Below are 15,350 nucleotides of genomic sequence, written 5' to 3'. Positions count from 1 at the left end.
CACATTACACTCAGATCACATATATTACTAAGGTGTAAACCACATTACACTCAGATCACATATATTACTAAGGTGTAACCCACATTACACTCAGATCACATATTACTAAGGCGTAAACCACATTACACTCAGATCACATATATTACTAAGGTGTAAACCACATTACACTCAGATCACATATATTACTAAGGTGTTAAACCACATTACACTCAGATCACATATATAACTAAGGTGTAAACCACATTACACTCATGTCACATATGTTACTAAGGTGCACCCTGGATTGCAGGGTGGTCTGTAACCATGGAAACGAGCAGTGTATAATGTGAAAAATGAATCCAGCCAGTAAAGGAGGCAATATGGATAATAACAATACATTAGTAAGTGGCTTGTATTAACTTTCTCTACATGATACATGCCACTTACTCAAGTAAGACAACCCCTTTAACAACGACAACATATTAATCAAACGTGACACAAGGTAAAGAAGACATTACTGAATAATTGTCAGCTTCTGTGGTTTTACTGCATTTTGATGTATATTTAACTGTCCTGTTTGTTTAAGGCCATGGTATAGGAAAAGGAAAAAAAGGGTTTGAGTGAATGGTGAGAGCAAGAGCACCCGGATCCAACAGCAGAAGTGGTGTCCATATCTGGCTACAGTTACATATTAACAAGCACAATTTTACAGGGTCGATATAGCAAACAAATAAGCAAACACGGACTCACCCTCCTGGCTTGAAAAAAAATCATCCGTCCTTAAATTAATCTGACATATCTGAGTAGAAACAAATAAAGTCATATTGAGACATTTATCTGTGGGATATGCATAGCGCATTGTAGTTAACATTTATCTCATGAATTGCGCGGTGATCCCATACATATAGATTGATTTTCTTCAGGTAGATAATGAAAAGTCAAGTGGAAAATTTACACAATGGCTCTCACGATCTTGGGCTTCTACTGGTATATAAATTGGATTATTATTTGCTGAACTGGCGGAGGTTTTGAACATGCTATTTCAAAAAAGAAAAATAACTTCCAGGAGGGAAACTAGATAAAAAATAATCTCTACCGTGTCCTGAAAATAATTGTAGAACTCATATACATAGGTTGAAATGCTCAGGATATAAAAGTCAATCTGGATCCATGGCAGGTTGGAATGGGAAAATTACGGATGAATAAATTCTATACATTCATGATGGAACCAATGCAATGGAGGCCATGGCTTGTATGCTGCCGAGTTTAGTGGAGCGGGCATCATATTCACTCTACTGTAAATTATGTGGATTATGGTGAGAAGGGGATTAGCACAGGTTAAGTGGCAATGGCTTTATGCACATACGTCAGTTGTGTCCATCCAGTTTTTTTTTTCTATTTTGTGAAGCCGGACACAACCGATAAATGTGTATTTGCACTCAAAAGCGATGCACTGGATGTACAAATTGCAAGAAAAAGTATGTGAACCCTTTGGAATGATATGGATTTCTGCACAAATTGGTCATAAAATGTGATCTGATCTTCATCTAAGTCACAACAATAGACAATCACAGTCTGCTTAAACTAATAAGACACAAAGAATTAAATGTTACCATGTTTTTATTGAACACACCTTGTAAACATTCACAGTGCAGGTGGAAAAAGTATGTGAACCCCTAGACTAATGACATCTCCAAGAGCTAATTGGAGTGAGGTGTCAGCCAACTGGAGTCCAATCAATCAGATGAAATTGGAGGTGTTGGTTACAGCTGCCCGGCCCTATAAAAAACACACACCAGTTCTGGGTTTGCTTTTCACAAGAAACATTGCCTGATGTGAATGATGCCTCACACAAAAGAGCTCTCAGAAGACCTATGATTAAGAATTGTTGACTTGCATAAAGCTGGAAAGGGTTATAAAAGTATCTCCAAAAGCCTTGCTGTTCATCAGTCCACGGTAAGACAAATTGTCTATAAATGGAGAAAGTTCAGCACTGCTGCTACTCTCCCTAGGAGTGGCCGTCCTGTAAAGATGACTGCAAGAGCACAGCTCAGACTGCTCAATGAGGTGAAGAAGAATCCTAGAGTGTCAGCTTAAGACTTACAAAAGTCTCTGGCATATGCTAACGCGTAAAACACTAAACAAGAATGGATTTCATTGGAGGATACCACAGAGGAAGCCACTGCTGTCCAAAAAAAACATTGCTGCACGTTTACAGTTTGCACAAAAGCACCTGGATGTTCCACAGCAGTACTGGCAAAATATTCTGTGGACAGATGAAACCAAAGTTGAGTTGTTTGGAAGAAACACACAACACTATGTGTGGAGAAAAAGAGGCACAGCACACCAACATCAAAACCTCATCCCAACTGTGAAGTATGGTGGTGGGGGGTATCATGGTTTGGGGCTGCTTTGCTGTGTCAGGGCTTGGACGGATTGCTATCATCAAAGGAAAAATGAATTTCCAAGTTTATCAAGACATTTTGCAGGAGAACTTAAGACCATCTGTCCACCAGCTGAAGCTCTACAAAAGATGGGTGTTGCAACAGGACAACGACCCAAAGTATAGAAGTAAATCAACAACAGAATGGCTTAAACAGAAGAAAATACACCTTCTGGAGTGGCCCAGTCAGAGTCCTGACCTCAACCCGATTGAGATGCTGTGGCATGACCTCAAGAAAACGATTCACACAAGACATCCCAAGAATATTGCTGAACTGAAACAGTTCTGTAAAGAGGAATGGTCAAGAATTACTCCTGACCGTTGTGCACGTCTGATCTGCAACTACAGGAAACGTTTGGTGGGAGTTATTGCTGCCAAAGGAGGTTCAACCAGTTATTAAATCCAAGGGTTCACATACTTTTTCCACCTGCACTGTGAATGTTTACATGGTGTGTTCAATAAAAACATGGTAACATTTAATTCTTTGTGTGTTATTAGTTTAAGCAGACTGTGATTGTCTATTGTTGTGACTTAGATGAAGATCAGATCACATTTTATGACCAATTTGTGCAGGAATCCATATCATTGCAAAGGGTTCACATACTTTTTCTTGCAACTGTATATAAACAACCCCATAGAAAACGACAGTATTGGATCAGTTCTGGCTTCAGTTCCCTTCAGTGCACCACACCTAAGGGATCCTGGCCCGGATCGTCATACAAAAGTTAAGGGGCCTTACTTTCCTCTTTTCTAGTATCAGTACTGTGCCAATCCAGCTGAAACAGTTGCTGTGGGTATATTGGGGGTCATTTGCGAAATGTGAATGCCAGCTTTCTGGAGTACAAAAGTAGCATTTTCTGGCAAATGGCATTTGCGCACAACTTAGCAACTATTTTAGTTTTATGCCACTCTTTCTTTTTACATTAATGTATGCCAGAAAACTAGTGTAAATTAGAATCTGAAATTTAGGAGCTGGTGAGGGTTTCCATTTCTGGCTCTCCGAAATCACTGATGCGACAGATTTAGGCTTGCCCCTCTTAATAAACTGGTTGCATCTTACTCCAGCAGGCTTTTTTTTTTATTCTTTTTTACTGAGACTGACATGTGTAACTACTTATGACCCCCTGTGCCTAAAAGCTATGGACTTTTATATGTTGTTGTCAGTCTGTGTTCTGATGGAGTCTGATAAGGCAAAGTGTTTTGTTTTCTAGTAGGAAAGGACTTTGGTCTTGGATTTTATTTTGTAATATCTGTTATGTTGCAGCTGAAATGATTTGGTCTTCTCCCGAAGCATCCCGCACAGGGGAACACGTATCCTCATTTGTAATATAGTGTATTATTCAGAGCCTTTGCTAGGATACTTGAATTTTAGCTCTTTCTAGCTAGGGCTAGACTTTGGCTGTGAGGGTTGAGTTTTCTTTTAGGGCTCGATGAGAAGTTCATTAGATCCACCTTCTACCATGATCCAAAAAAAAAAAATAGACTGATGTAACATTGGTGACCATATATTAAACTAGAGGCTCTGGCCATTAGTACTTTTCCTTAAAGGGGTTATCTGATTATATTTTTTTCACCTCATCCACTGTGGTGAGTCTTTAAGAATAGGATGGGATGACCATATTTTTTTTTATCTTTACAGGGAGAGCACTATGCTCTCAATGTAATTCTGTAGCATTCTGTGCCGTACTGTGCCGTACATGGCCACTGTGGGCGAAATGACGTGAAAAAAATGTAACCGGATAACCCCTTTAATCACTCATAACTCAACTGTAAAATAAAGTTTGATATATATTAGGATGCTGAATAGTTCTGGCCTCACACCTGGGAAGTGATGTCCCATCAATAGTCTAGGCCAGAAATCTGGTAAAGAGCATGACATTGACTGAAGCAGGATTTTCACAAGAGGAGTGTCACTTGACCAAGGTCTTGAGCAGCTGATCCATGCATATTTGAGATGGTGAGTATATTACAATTTTTCTTCTATAGGTGAGTTATGGGTAATTTAGGTAGGCTCGTGGGGTGTGCTGGGTCATGGCATACCCCTTTAAAAAAACGGGTGCCAATTGTCCACAGGAATCCACTTATTTTGACCATTATTTTCCTCATTGTGCAGCTCTACTCCAATGTTCTCACTTCCAGAACTCCAGAACAGTAAGATCTGATACTTTTCTGGGGCTACGTTCACATGTTCATTTAAGCATTCCCATAGTCGGTTCCAGCAGATTCCAGCCAGATCCCCATCAGATAACATTAAAGTCAATGGCAGGGGTGTAGCTATAGGGGTGCAGAGGTAGCAGTCGCTATCGGGCTCAGGCTCCTGAGAGGGCCCAAAGACCCTTTTGCCACATAGAAAGACACCTCTGCCGGAACAGACTACTGAAATGTCTAAATGGAGATGTGAACATGGCCTAAACAGGTTGTCCTGTCTTAGCAGAATAAGGATGATAGCCCAAGCACATATTGGAGGAAATATGCTCATTGTAAGAAACATTGCAAGATATTATTTCATGTCTACTGATATCTTAATACAAACCCATCTGCATATTTCTGTACATGTTAGCAATCATTTATCTTGGTTATTCCTCCCACCTTTTCCTCTCCTGTCTAGCACTATAAAAAGTTATTATCAGCCATTAGTTTTCTTTACACTTTGCATAAAACTGTAGTCTAGTCACTTATCTGCTCTCTGAGCAGCCATGTCTAAGGGCGCATTCCTTATCTTTGCTTTCTCATTCAACTGCATTCACACATAACATAATCTTTATATAGGAATGAATGATCGCTACTGTGATCATTGATCCTCATAGGGATTACTCATATCTTGGCAGCACACTCCTGTTGAAAGACGCAGAAGTCCTGCTCACAAACAATGATTTTATGTGCCGCATAAACGAGAGATCACAGTACAAGCAAACACTTTTCACATTTGTTGGTTGATCTATGGCACATTTACACAGGCTGTATTTCCAATAAATGGCCCGATCCTCAGTCCATGTAAAACATATCAGGGTAATTTTTTTAACTGGTCCAAAAAACACCACCTTTGTCCATGAAAACTTTTCAGTTATAGATGTGTTTGTATATTGTATATCTTAATACAGTTCTACATGATCTGAAAATATTTATTTTACCATTCTGCAGCTATTACAATATATGTCCTTTAAGGAGGTTGTCCCACGAAACATACTCTACATTTTTCAAACCAGCACCTGGATCTGAATAGTTTAGTAAATGCACGTAATTTAATAATTTTGTATAGCCATTGAGTTACTCAATAAAATGTATCTGTATAGCGCCACCTGCTGTTTGTTCTTTTCCTTATTTTTTTGTCCGTATCACTTTGCTGGTCGAGCGTGCTCAGTTTAAATCTTCAACTGCCACCAGCCATATGTTCTGTTACAACCTGTGGCAGTTAGAAAGGAGAGAGCTGCAGCAGAAAGGACATGTCCCCTCCGCTGCCAGGCTGAAGATAATGTAGCAAAGCAATTGGATCAATGAATGCAGAGATTTCTGGATCCATGTGAGGTACAGGGCTAGTTCTAGATTTGTTAGAAAGGTATTGTCATGTACTTCATGATGTCATATGTTCATTTTTTACATCAGTCATGGCATAAACCCTTTAACTAATCCCAAAATACTGAGGGGGAATGTATGCGTGATAAAAACCGATAGTGCTACAGATATGACATGTCGGAGACTGGTGTTGACAATATTTCATGCCTTTCACATGTACTTCTTCCACAAATGTTATTTCTGCCATGTCATTCAGATATGTAAGGCGGTTGGCTTGGTAGTAGTTCTGAAAATTGGGGCACTCAGTGATAACCTGAAAGGGTTGGGTCCTCGCAGTTGGTAAACCGTTGGAAACATTTCTGTTCTGACAAATTTGACAATATTTTTTTTTGCAAGTTCTATCAAATTTAATGGAGCAATAGCTGTATATAACATAGTTACATAGTTACATAGTAATACGTTTGAAAAAAGACATAAGTCCATCAAGTTCAACCAAGGGATAGGTGGGGACGCGAATCCCAGAAGGATGTGAGACTCAGATTTCTCCACGTTTTCATAAGCATTAATGTCCACTGTTCCTGCTGTGACCACGTCCTGAGGAAGTCTATTCCACAGATTCACAGTTCTTACAGTAAAGAAGCTTTGACGCTTCTGGAGACTGAACTTTTTCTTCTCCAGTCGGAGGCAGTGCCCCTCGTCTTTTGCGGGCATTTTATATGGAACAGTTTTTCACTGTATTTTTTGTATTGCCCATATATATATATATTTGTATGGGTTAATCATGTCCCCCCTTAGACGTCGCTTCTCAAGACTAAATAAATTTTATTATTTTAATGTTTACTCATAACTAAGACCCTCCATGCCCCTTATCAGTTTAGTCGCTCTCCTCTGTACTTTTTCCAGCTGCAGAGCGTCCATTCTATGGACTGGTGCTCAGAACTGAACTGCATATTTCAGTTGAGGCCGCACCAACACTTTGTAAAGTGGTAGTATTACATCCCTGTCCCGCAAGTCAATGCCTCATTTAATGCATGACAATATCCTGCTTAGAAGCAGCTGATTGACAATGTATGCTGTTATTTAATCTACCATCTACAAGGACACCCAAATCCTTCTCTATAAATTACTCTCACAGTGTTACATCCCCTAGGACATCTGATGCACGGAGATTATTACATTGCTCCATTGAAATTAAGGCATTTATGCGTATGCCATTCAGACTTCAGCTGATTGGAGCCCAAGTAGGCCAACCTTAAAGTTATTGGTCCACACTATCTACAAATGGTTTTAAAACACCTTAGCTTTGAGTAGTATAGATCTTCTTAAAGGAACACTCCACACAAAACTGTTATGCCTACTGAAGGTTCGGAGGTCTGAGGGGACATTGTATGACACAAGGATTCAAAGAACATTAGATCAGAAGATCTCAGTGTTCTGTAACGCTTCCCACAGGACCTGCCCCAGAAATAACATAGTAGGTCAGGCTTGTCCATCGCTCTGTTCTGTGAGACTGTTAAAGACAGCCAAGTACAAGCGCTTGGCTGTTTCTGGCATTCCCGCTATAGAGTCAAATGGAGTGGCATGCGTGACCACTGCTCCATTCAAACGGGGGCTAGTGCCCACACTCTCAAGTTCAGTGTGGACTCCAGCAGATGGGCCCCGGTAGATCAAACACTTATTACCTATTCTGTGGATAGGAGATACATTGTCTTCATGGGACAACCCCTTTAAGAGTTCTAAACCTCTTAATAAATTTGTCAAATTTCATTCCAGCAGATTTTAAACTGGACCATTTCTTTTTTTTTTTTTCTTGTTTAGTCCTTTAATTTTTTAGGCTGTTATGCTAAACCTATATATTTAATACTAGTTAAATATTGAAAAATGTTACACACATAGATCCAGAACCTTGTTACAAGATGCAAGCAACACAACACATTTGAATTATGATCAAAAATATAGTTGGAAATCCTCTGTACTACACCACCCTGGTATTGGTGTCAGAAGATGATCTACACAGCTGGTAGGGGGTTGCTGCTAGTGATGAGCAAACCCCTTCAAATTGGATTTAGGTCTGAAATTACTCTACCTGAAAAGTAAGTGCTCCAAAATGACATGAATATGTGTGTATGACACTCTTAGGTCCTCTAGGAGTCATATTTTCTCTATAGTCTCTCACTTTTTTCTTTCTCTCTCTCTCTTTGTTTCTCTCCAAAATTTGCCCAAATTGAATCACCAAAATTAGATTCATGCACCTCAATTTTTTTTGGAAAATTTAGGTTTAATCAGATTAATTTACATTCAATTCACTCATCTCTAGTTGCTGGCATTAATCTGATTTTTCATTCTGCCCAAAAATGATTTGTAGGAATTTAAAAGGATCAGAATAGGACAAGAGCATATGTTTGGTCCAGTGTGTGCAGCAATATTTAAAATGAACCTGGTATAAAGAGTTTTGTTACTACAACATGAAATGCCTTCATTTCATTCATATTATAATGACTCAAGCAAAAATTTAGTATTCCTTCAACATGACTAAAAACAAACTTCCAGTCCAAACCTAAAATTTGACTATATACAGTGGTGCTTGAAAGTTACTACCACTAACACTAAGTTTCACAGATGGGATGAGGTTTCTAAGCTGGAATGAAGGGTTTTATTTTTTCCAAGAATAAGGCTTCTCATTTAAACAAAAAAGTTCTATTTTGGTTACATCCATCCACAAAATAACCTTCTGGATTGTCCAGGCAATCTTTCGCAAACTTGAGATGGGCAGCAATGTTCTTTTTGGAGAGAAGCGGCTTTCTCCTTGCAATCCTGCCAAGCACGCCATTGCTGTTCAGTCGCCTCCTGATCTTGGACACATTAACATTAGCTAATGTGAGAAGGCCTTTACTTGCTAAGAGGTTATCTTGGGATCTTTTGTGACCTCGCAGACTATTATGCACCCTGCTCTTGGCATGATCCTTGTTGGTCAACCACTCCTGGGTAGGGTAATAATGGCCTTCCCTCCATTTGTACACAATCTGTCTGACCATGGATTGGTGGAGTCCAAACTCTTTAGAGTTCATTTTGTAACCTTTACCAGCCTGATGAGCATCAATGATTCTCTTCTGAGGTCCACAGAAATCTCCTTTGTCTGTGCTGTGATATACTTCCACAAACGTGCTGTGAAGGTCAGACATTGATAAATCCATGTTCTTTAAATAAACAGGTCACTCGCTCACACCTGATAGTCTTCCCATGGATTCAAAACACCTAACTAATTTCACCTTCAAATTAACTGCTAATCCAAAAGGTTCACATACCTTTACCACTCACAGACATGCCATATTGGATCATTTTCCAATATGTTGGAAATAAATAAATAAATGACCAGGTCTAATAGTTTGGATTCATTTGTTGATTTGGTTATATTTATCTACCTTACGGACCTGTGTGCAAATCTGGTGTAGTTTTAGGTCAAATTTTTGCAGAAATATATAAAGTTCTGAAGGGTTCACAAACTTTCAAGTACCATTAAATGACCCATGTATAGTCAACATAACTGGTGCCCTCTGTTCCTTCCATGATGAACTGCATTAGAGAAACCGATGGCACCAAGTACTGTAAGTTGACTACAGCAAATTTTAGGTTTTGGACTTGAGGGTTCTTTATATGTTTCTCTCCTGTTTAATATATTATATTTCCTAACACCAAAATCACCAGAGACAATTTATTCTCTGGCATGTACACGAGGCAATGCTTGGGTAACAATGAACAATGAGCCTGAATTTCTACCCGCACTATATGCCCAGACTACCGCTGTTCTCTATGTCATGTTATTCAGCTTGCTGAATCTCTCTTTTATATACTTGGCTCCTTGTAGCCATCTACATTACTGCCAAGCTGGTTCATTTGTCATATGCAATGTGCACTCAAATTGGCAGAGTTTAATACATGTCTGCGCGATTAAAGCGCTGCCTTTTACAAATGAACAGATTGCAGGTAAATACGAAAGGAAACATTATTGACAATTATTTTTCTGGACATTTGGTGACACATATCTCCTGCCCCGGCTTAGCACAATTAATTCATGCCACTGACATAAACTCTCCAGTTCTTTGACAGCTTGGAGCTGAAAATAAAAATGCTAGATCTCCAGGGAAAAGAACGGGATAGTCGGCTCTTTTCTGGACTGTTTGCTTATAGGCCCAGGGAGCAATCTTCCTTGCAGAATGAAATGCAAGGACACAAACAATGTTCCAGGGAGAGAATGGAAGATGGGAATGAACAGTTTGAACTATTTGCTCAGCAGAAGGACGGCTACAATGGTCGACCAATGGCTTTCCCATGCATCAACTTGGGCTTCTTAAAGTCTATTGTTGTTCAGCCCTTTTCCTCTAGCCAGATAAGAGCACAGCTGCAGTTCTGTAGTTAAGTAAGGCCTTAAACCCATCTCTTCTTATATTATACAGTATATTTAAATCCCACCTCCCTCATCTCATTGGAATTTCATTGAAAGCAAATTAAGCTGCCTTTTATGCATTTTTTTCTCTCGATGGATAGAATTTTTTGAGGTTAGGAAGCCTCAGCTTGTAAAATAAATCGAATGATAAATTACATAGAGTCTTAAAAATAAACCTAATAAAATAATACGTTTAAATCCATTAATATATAATAAAAAAGTTCAGCTCTATATGTACATTTTTCTGCTTCTCCTATAGGTTTCCGTCCTCCGTGTGCCAGCAATGTTGTTGATTTTGGCAGGACTGAGCCACGTGCAGTTCTATAGGAGATGGCTGAGTTAGTTTCAACGGTTTAAAGTTGTGAATAGGTAACACGCTACAACAATGCAGAAAATTAATAGCTTCGGCAAGCTCAGATGAAACGTTTGCAGTCAAGGAGCGCACCTGCATTATATGGCTTTCAAAGCTGTGTTCTCACCGTCTTAAGAAGGGGGGAAAAAAACCTTTTGCAGTTTCTCCCTGCTGGGTGGTCAATGAGAGGTCTGAAAAGGAAAATGACTCCTATTGTTTATTTGCTGTGTTAAGAAATGGCCTCACGTGCCGGGAGAGAAGAATGGCACCTGTTTGTCCACAGTGATTGACTAAATGTTTCTTCATTGCGGTACTCTATGGAGTTGGACATGGCCACCATGCTTGCCCCTTCATCATAAACCACATACGACATAGTATATCTACACAACCTGTCCCAGATATTTTATCATTTATCAAGTTATCAGCCACTTTTCCACAATCTTAACTATAGAGGAAAAAGCTTTTGATGCAATATCACTCTTGAGCTATACATTGTTCATACACATTTGAAGCATGCTACAAAGTATAGGCCATAGATGTACGAAATTGTGGCCCTGAATCATCAAGAATGATGTCTGCTGGTCTTGATAGGGTCTGCTCTGTTGGAGGAGCCATGTCATTTGTGACAAAGCACAGGCCTGGTCATAAATTACTTGCCTCCTCTGGCAGTCTGTGTGCTGAAATGCCGTAGATTTCAGGCACTATTTGATCCAGTTTCTGGAGTAAAAAATGATGAATAAGCCAGGCCAATTGCTCCACCCATACTACACCCTTGTCATTCCCCCTTTTTGTAAAAACTTGCCGAGGACGGCGTAAAATGCAGACTAGAAAAGTTGCGAATGCATTGAAAAGTTGGAAATCAGTTGGATCTGCAACTTTTCTACTCCCTGTGTGCTTAAAGAGGTTGTCTCATCTCAGGAAATGGAGGCATATCGCTAGGATATGCCTCCATCGTCTCATAGGTGCGGGTCTTATTCTGGGACCCGCACCTGTATCAGGAATGGAGCCCCGCAAAGTGGTCGCTGGAGGACTCCGGTCTGGCCACCACCAAGCTCTCTCCCCATAGAAGTGGATGGAAACGCACCGCACATGACCGGCCACAGTTCCCATTCACTTCTATGGGCCCAACTGAAATAGTCGAGTCAGCGCTTGGCTATTTTCAGCAGCCCCATAGAAAATTAATGGAGGGCGGCCGTGCATGTGCAGTGCGCCCTCCACCCCTTCCGTGGAGTCCGTTCTCGATATGGGTGTGGGTCCCAGTGGTGGTACCCACACCTATCAGACAATAGGGGCATATCCTAGCGATATGCCTCCACTGTCTGAAATGAGACAACCCCTTTAAAAACCTGTACACATCTGCCATTGACTTGCATAATCATTTAAAAAATGCCCCTGTGTCAAGATGTTGTTTCTATATACTTGTTATGGCGACACCTGATGTTGTTTTGTTTTTCTTCTAGAATGTCCACCCAATGTTTCCAGAGCTGGTCATCAGACATGTTCACATAGCTCAGACAGACCACCATTCTCTTGTACACAAGTTGCAGTTCAGTCAATAACAATCACTGAGCTGGAATAGCCTTCTTCTCATCGATACTGGGCACAATTGTAAATTGAAATAAAAAAACACAGGGTGCCAAGGCAAGAATGTAACATTGATATCTAGACATAGGAGCTTTTTTTTTTTTTTTATAATTCCAGCTTTTTTTGTTCTAGTGTGATCTACAGATATATCTGATATTTAATCATGGGACAACCCCTTTAAATATGAAAATAATACATTCATAGTCTCTTCAACTACACCAGAAACTCCTAAGCCTATTACAATGAGGTGACCTCTGATGAGGGTTCAGTCCTATTCACCAAAGAATCTTGGTGGTAGTATTTTATAATATTATATTCTGGTCAGCATTTGCTGCCTGCTTTGCTGACCCACATCTCTCCGAGCAGGCTAAAATCTATGGGGGATATTTATCAAATCAGATCTGTCAGTTTTGTGGCTTAAAAAAGCCACAAGTCATGGCGATTGTGCCATTTTCTGCAACATTTGGACAATTTTTTCCTTGACACTTTGATCTATGTTTAAGAGCTAAAAGTCAGATTAGACCTGGATTACCGCGCATTTACTACGTTGCAAAAAAGTTGCAGCCTACGTCTGGCAACCCCCTGGTCTACTTTTACAGGTATAGGTGTAAACCACATTACACTCACGCCAAATATATTCAGGTGCACCAGTTCATACGTTTCGTGCAGGCAAACAAAGCAAAGACAGACTTACAAATGACACAAAAACAACCACAAATCAGAAATGTTCCCTCATATGTCATCCCTGTTATAAGACTGACAGCTCCTGCTTTTGCCTTCTGGAGAACTCCTGATAAGACTGCAAGAAACATAGAAGAAGAGGGACAAATCTTACAGGAACAAAACAGGATCAAAACTTGCCAGGGGTCAGCAACCTTTGGAATTCCAGCTGTTGTAAAACTACAACTCTCAGCATGTCCCATTCTCTGAGCAAGTGTGAATATACTGGGTGTTGTAGTCTCACAACAGCTGGAGTGCCGAAGGTTGCTGATCCCTGTACTAGACAAACATAAAAAAAACAATAACGTAATAGTGATAAGAAATACAGTCAGCTGTTCATGGGAAACCGTGAAATGGGAATAAAATATTGGGGCACGTGATTTCAATTATGACAATTATGACAGTTTTTATTTTAGAGAAGAACTGGTTATAAAAATGGAGCACATGCTTAATCTTACATACCCTATCCTATTTGAGGATGTCCTATGATACATTGGAAGATGCTGAGCTCAGTAATATAGTTTTCTATGAGTTGATTTAGTATTTTTATGTAAAAGTAGTGTCAATGCTGATAAGGGCGGACTTAAAATGCTGGGAACTTAAAATGGTCCTGGAAAAAAATAAATAAAAGTGGCCCCATACCCCATATTGTAGGCGAGTCCAAATTGACCAGCAATAACGTACTGCAGCACAAAATACTGCCAGCAAAACCAAACACCACAGTGCAGCCTAAATGACTAGCGGCAGCGGTGTCGTGTCACCCAAGTCACCAGCATCCAGCCCTTTTTTAAATGCTGATGTAGTATCAGCCATTACTACCTCTTGAGGTAGGGCATTCCAAAGTTTGATTGCTCTTAGGCTACGTTTACATGACTGTGAAAAAATAAGGGCCATTAAAAACAACCAAACAGTCCATTTTGATGGCTCTTTTTTCCCTTTTGTCTGTCTCCTTGCATTGTATGGGCTGTCTGTCTGTGAAAATGGAAAAAATAGGACATGTCCCATTTTTGACGGACGTTATTCACGGGCCTTTTCAAAAAATGGCCATATGAATAGACCGATAGAGTGCAATGGTTCTGAAAACGGCAGTGTGATGACCATTAACAAAAAACGTCCATGACACTGCCGTATGAATAAGTGCACAGCCACACGGTCAGGTTTCCTGATGCAGTATTGGACACCAAATCCAGAAATGTATCAAAAAAGGAAAGGCAGTATAAAGGACAGATACGACTTCTCTTTTTTGAATTTGCTCTTGGGTTTCGCTTCCAAAACTGCATCAGGAAACCTGAATGTGTGGCCTCACCCTTACTAGTTCTTTGTATTGAGCACATATATACTTATTCTTGTACATGAGATCACCTCTAATGCTGGATTTAGACTACCTAACCTGACAGTCAATTATCTGGAAGCGACTGTTGCCTGCTCCTCAGTGGAGGTAATGAGCTGCCTTTACATGCAGCGATCACCTCCACTGTATAGGGATGAACGATAGCTACTGTCATCGCTCGTCCCGATACAGATTCATTGCTTCTGGGCAGCGGATCTCTGTTCACACAGCAGGATCTTCTACCCAGAAACAATGATTTTATGGGCTGCACGAAAGATCCTTTCATCCGATGAAAAATTGCTTTAATCGTCGATTGGGTGATCAACAGCACATTTGCACGGGTCGATTATCGGGAACAAGCATTCCTTGTAACATTCGTTCCCAATAATTGGCCTGACAATTGTGCCATGTAAATCAGCCTTAGTTTTGTTCACATCTGTTAGGAAAGAAGACTAATGAATCTTTTGATGCATGTGTCTTTACAGAGGAAGAGGTTCTAAGTCAACTGTCTAAAATTAATACAAATAAGTCACAGGGCCCTGATGGGATACACCCAAAGCTATTAAAAGAGCTCCGCCGTGAACTAGCAAAACCATTAACAGATTTATTTACCAATCACTGGTTACAGGAGTCGTCCCAGAAGATGGGAAATTAGCAAATGTTGTGCCCATTCACAAGAAAGGTAGTAGGGAGGAATCGGGCAACTATAGGCCAGTAAGCCTGACATCAATAGTGGGGAAATTAATGGAAACCATACTTAAGGAGAGGATTGTGGAACATCTAAAATCCCATGGATTGAAAGATGAAAAACAGCATGGGTTTACTTCAGGGAGATCATTTCAAACTAATCTTATTGATTTTTTTGATTGGGTGACTAAAATAATAGATGGCGGAGGTGCAGTAGACATCGCTTATCTAGACTTTAGTAAGGATTTTGATACTGTCCCTTATAGAAGGCTTATCAATAAATTGCAGTCTTTGGGCT

At 40.0% G+C, this 15,350-nt stretch overlaps 1 long non-coding RNA gene across 2 annotated transcripts in view; it reads left to right on the top strand.

Annotated features, from left to right (window-relative positions):
* Nucleotides 1-1,408, top strand: part of LOC122935894 — a 56,323-nt gene extending 54,915 nt beyond the window's left edge. For both annotated transcript variants that reach the window (XR_006388847.1, XR_006388848.1), the window contains exon 3: nt 566-1,408. This is a non-coding gene — a long non-coding RNA (uncharacterized LOC122935894). The remainder of the gene's footprint in view (nt 1-565) is intronic.
* Nucleotides 1,409-15,350: the final 13,942 nt, after the last annotated feature.

The sequence above is a fragment of the Bufo gargarizans genome, chromosome 4 (assembly GCF_014858855.1).
Source record: "Bufo gargarizans isolate SCDJY-AF-19 chromosome 4, ASM1485885v1, whole genome shotgun sequence".
Lineage (NCBI taxonomy): Eukaryota > Metazoa > Chordata > Amphibia > Anura > Bufonidae > Bufo > Bufo gargarizans.
The sequence above is the reverse complement of the archived record's forward strand: the minus strand, read 5'-3'. Positions and strand labels throughout refer to the sequence as shown.